Raw genomic sequence first — 4,911 nt, forward strand, 5'->3', positions numbered from 1 at the left:
CCTGCAGGCTGAGCGCCGGGAGCCGTCGGTCAGTGAGTGCTGAAGGAAAGCTCCAGCGCGGAGCCCGCACCCACCGGTGAGGTGTAGCCCTGCAGGCCGAGCGCTGGGAGCCGTCGGTCGTTCGGTCGGTCAGTCAGTGAGTGTGTGTGCTGAAGGAAAGCTCCAGCCCGGAGCCCGCACCCACCGGGGAGGTGTAGGCCTGCTGACTGAGCGCTGGGAGCCGTCGGTCGTTCGGTCGGTCAGAGAGTGAGTGTGTGTGCTGAAGGAGAGCTCCAGCCCGGAGCCCGCACCCACCGGGGAGGTGTAGCCCTGCAGGCTGAGCGCTGGGAGCCGTCGGTCGTTCGGTCGGTCAGTCAGTGAGTGTGTGTGCTCCAGCCCGGAGCCCGCACCCACCGGGGAGGTGTAGCCCTGCAGGCTGAGCGCTGGGAGCCGTCGGTCGGTCGGTCGGTCAGAGAGTGAGTGTGTGTGCTGAAGGGAAGCTCCAGCCCGGAGCCCGCACCCACCGGGGAGGTGTAGCCCTGCAGGCTGAGCGCTGGGAGCCGTCGGTCGTTCGGTCGGTCAGTCAGTGAGTGTGTGTGCTGAAGGAGAGCTCCAGCCCGGAGCCCGCACCCACCGGGGTGTGTAGCCCTGCAGGCTGAGCGCTGGGAGCCGTCGGTCGGTCAGTCAGTGAGTGTGTGTGCTGAAGGAAAGCTCCAGCCCGGCGTCCGTCCCCACCGGGGAGGAGTAGGCCTGCTGACTGAGCGCTGGGAGCCGTCGGTCGTTCGGTCGGTCAGAGAGTGAGTGTGTGTGCTGAAGGAGAGCTCCAGCCCGGAGCCCGCACCCACCGGGGTGTGTAGCCCTGCAGGCTGAGCGCTGGGAGCCGTCGGTCGGTCGGTCGGTCAGAGAGTGAGTGAGTGAGTGTGTGTGCTGAAGGGAAGCTCCAGCCCGGCGTCCGTCCCCACCGGGGAGTTGTGCCCGGGCCCGGGCCTCCTGCCGACGGACCGTGTGGCGCATTGTCCCGACTGCGGACTTTCTCCAGCAAAAAGGCGGAGGTGCAGTACCGCCATTTCGCCACACGAGGGACGGAATGGCACCCAACTGCCCCCTGGTGTCGAAAAAGCGCAAGGGCACCCGGGCCGGTCCGCCCCAGGCAGCGGCCGAGATGCAGCACCGGGGGCCCGGCCTGCCTGCCCTGGAGGTCAGCCTGCCAGCCCTGGAGGTCTGCCTTCCAGCCCTGGAGGACAGCCTGCCTGCCCTGGTAGCAGCACTGCCTGCCTTCCAGCCCTGGAGGTCTGCCTGTTAGCCCTGGAGGTCTGCTATCCAGCCCTGGTAGCAGCACTGCCTGCCCTGGAGGTCTGCCTGCCTGCCTTCCAGCCCTGGAGGTCTGCTATCCAGCCCTGGTAGCAGCACTGCCTGCCCTGGAGGTCTGCCTGCCTGCCCTGGAGGTCTGCCTTCCAGCCCTGGAGGACAGCCTGCCTGCCCTGGTAGCAGCACTGCCTGCCTTCCAGCCCTGGAGGTCTGCCTGCCTGCCTGTTAGCCCTGGAGGTCAGCCTGTTAGCCCTGGAGGTCTGCTATCCAGCCCTGGAGGTCTGCCTGCCTGCCCTGGAGGTCTGCTATCCAGCCCTGGAGGTCTGCCTGCCTGCCTGTTAGCCCTGGAGGTCTGCCTGCCTGCCCTGGCAGCAGCACTGCCTGCCCTGGAGGTCTGCCTGCCTGCCCTGGTAGCAGCACTGCCTGCCCTGGAGGTCAGCCTGCCTGCCCTGGAGGTCTGCCTGTTAGCCCTGGAGGTCTGCTATCCAGCCCTGGAGGTCTGCCTGCCTGCCCTGGAGGTCTGCCTGCCTGCCCTGGAGGTCTGCTATCCAGCCCTGGAGGTCTGCCTGTTAGCCCTGGAGGTCAGCCTGTTAGCCCTGGAGGTCTGCTATCCAGCCCTGGAGGTCTGCCTGCCTGCCATCCAGCCCTGGAGGTCTGCTATCCAGCCCTGGTAGCAGCACTGCCTGCCCTGGAGGTCTGCCTGCCTGCCCTGGAGGTCTGCCTTCCAGCCCTGGAGGACAGCCTGCCTGCCCTGGTAGCAGCACTGCCTGCCTTCCAGCCCTGGAGGTCTGCCTGCCTGCCTGTTAGCCCTGGAGGTCAGCCTGTTAGCCCTGGAGGTCTGCTATCCAGCCCTGGAGGTCTGCCTGCCTGCCCTGGAGGTCTGCTATCCAGCCCTGGAGGTCTGCCTGCCTGCCTGTTAGCCCTGGAGGTCTGCCTGCCTGCCCTGGCAGCAGCACTGCCTGCCCTGGAGGTCTGCCTGCCTGCCCTGGTAGCAGCACTGCCTGCCCTGGAGGTCAGCCTGCCTGCCCTGGAGGTCTGCCTGTTAGCCCTGGAGGTCTGCTATCCAGCCCTGGAGGTCTGCCTGCCTGCCCTGGAGGTCTGCCTGCCTGCCCTGGAGGTCTGCTATCCAGCCCTGGAGGTCTGCCTGTTAGCCCTGGAGGTCAGCCTGTTAGCCCTGGAGGTCTGCTATCCAGCCCTGGAGGTCTGCCTGCCTGCCATCCAGCCCTGGAGGTCTGCTATCCAGCCCTGGTAGCAGCACTGCCTGCCCTGGAGGTCAGCCTGCCTGCCCTGGAGGTCTGCTATCCAGCCCTGGAGGTCAGCCTGTTAGCCCTGGAGGTCTGCTATCCAGCCCTGCCTGCCTGCCTGCCCTGGCAGCAGCACTGCCTGGCCTGGAGGTCAGCCTGTTAGCCCTGGAGGTCTGCTATCCAGCCCTGGAGGTCTGCCTGCCTGCCTGTTAGCCCTGGAGGTCAGCCTGCCAGCCCTGGAGGTCTGCTATCCAGCCCTGGAGGTCTGCCTGTTAGCCCTGGAGGTCTGCTATCCAGCCCTGGAGGTCTGCCTGCCTGCCTGTTAGCCCTGGAGGTCAGCCTGTTAGCCCTGGAGGTCTGCCTGCCTGCCCTGGAGGTCTGCTATCCAGCCCTGGTAGCAGCACTGCCTGCCCTGGAGGTCTGCTATCCAGCCCTGGAGGTCTGCCTGTTAGCCCTGGAGGTCAGCTATCCAGCCCTGGAGGTCAGCTATCCAGCCCTGGAGGTCTGCCTGCCTGCCTGTTAGCCCTGGAGGTCTGCCTGTTAGCCCTGGAGGTCAGCCTGTTAGCCCTGGAGGTCTGCTATCCAGCCCTGGAGGTCTGCCTGCCTGCCATCCAGCCCTGGAGGTCTGCCTGCCTGCCCTGGCAGCAGCACTGCCTGCCCTGGAGGTCAGCCTGCCAGCCCTGGAGGTCTGCCTGTTAGCCCTGGAGGTCTGCCTTCCAGCCCTGGCAGCAGCACTGCCTGCCCTGGTAGCAGCACTGCCTGCCCTGGAGGTCTGCTATCCAGCCCTGGAGGTCTGCCTGTTAGCCCTGGAGGTCTGCTATCCAGCCCTGGAGGTCTGCCTGCCTGCCCTGGCAGCAGCACTGCCTGCCCTGGAGGTCTGCCTGCCTGCCCTGGAGGTCTGCCTGCCTGCCCTGGAGGTCTGCCTGCCTGCCTGTTAGCCCTGGAGGTCTGCTATCCAGCCCTGGAGGTCTGCCTGCCAGCCCTGGAGGTCTGCTATCCAGCCCTGGAGGTCTGCCTGTTAGCCCTGGAGGTCTGCTATCCAGCCCTGGAGGTCTGCCTGCCTGCCTGTTAGCCCTGGAGGTCAGCCTGCCAGCCCTGGAGGTCTGCTATCCAGCCCTGGAGGTCTGCCTGTTAGCCCTGGAGGTCTGCTATCCAGCCCTGGAGGTCTGCCTGCCTGCCCTGGCAGCAGCACTGCCTGCCCTGGAGGTCTGCCTGCCTGCCCTGGAGGTCTGCCTGCCTGCCCTGGAGGTCTGCCTGCCTGCCTGTTAGCCCTGGAGGTCTGCTATCCAGCCCTGGAGGTCTGCCTGCCAGCCCTGGAGGTCTGCTATCCAGCCCTGGAGGTCTGCCTGTTAGCCCTGGAGGTCTGCTATCCAGCCCTGGAGGTCTGCCTGCCTGCCTGTTAGCCCTGGAGGTCAGCCTGTTAGCCCTGGAGGTCTGCCTGCCTGCCCTGGAGGTCTGCTATCCAGCCCTGGTAGCAGCACTGCCTGCCCTGGAGGTCTGCTATCCAGCCCTGGAGGTCTGCCTGCCTGCCCTGGTAGCAGCACTGCCTGCCCTGGAGGTCTGCCGGCCTGCCCTGGAGGTCTGCTATCCAGCCCTGGAGGTCTGCCTGTTAGCCCTGGAGGTCTGCTATCCAGCCCTGGAGGTCTGCCTGCCTGCCCTGGCAGCAGCACTGCCTGCCCTGGAGGTCAGCCTGCCTGCCCTGGAGGTCTGCCTGTTAGCCCTGGAGGTCTGCTATCCAGCCCTGGAGGTCTGCCTGCCTGCCCTGGAGGTCTGCCTGCCTGCCCTGGAGGTCTGCCTTCCAGCCCTGGAGGTCTGCCTGCCTGCCCTGGTAGCAGCACTGCCTGCCCTGGAGGTCTGCTATCCAGCCCTGGAGGTCTGCCTGCCTGCCTGTTAGCCCTGGAGGTCTGCTATCCAGCCCTGGAGGTCTGCCTGCCTGCCCTGGAGGTCTGCCTTCCAGCCCTGGAGGTCTGCCTGCCTGCCTGTTAGCCCTGGAGGTCTGCCTGCCTGCCCTGGCAGCAGCACTGCCTGCCCTGGAGGTCAGCCTGCCAGCCCTGGAGGTCTGCCTGCCTGCCTGTTAGCCCTGGAGGTCTGCCTGCCTGCCCTGGAGGTCTGCCTGTTAGCCCTGGAGGTCAGCCTGTTAGCCCTGGAGGTCTGCTATCCAGCCCTGGAGGTCTGCCTGCCTGCCTGTTAGCCCTGGAGGTCAGCCTTCCAGCCCTGGCAGCACGGCCTACCAGCCTGCCAGCCTGCCCTCCCCAGCCACACAGCCCTGCCTGCCTGCCCTGGAGGTCAGCCTTCCAGCCCTGGAGGTCTGCCTGCCTGCCTTCCAGCCCTGCCTGCCTGCCTGCCTGCCCTGGAGGTCAGCCTTCCAGCCCTGGCAGCA

The sequence above is a fragment of the Amia ocellicauda genome, unplaced genomic scaffold (genome assembly GCF_036373705.1).
Source record: "Amia ocellicauda isolate fAmiCal2 unplaced genomic scaffold, fAmiCal2.hap1 HAP1_SCAFFOLD_232, whole genome shotgun sequence".
NCBI lineage: Eukaryota > Metazoa > Chordata > Actinopteri > Amiiformes > Amiidae > Amia > Amia ocellicauda.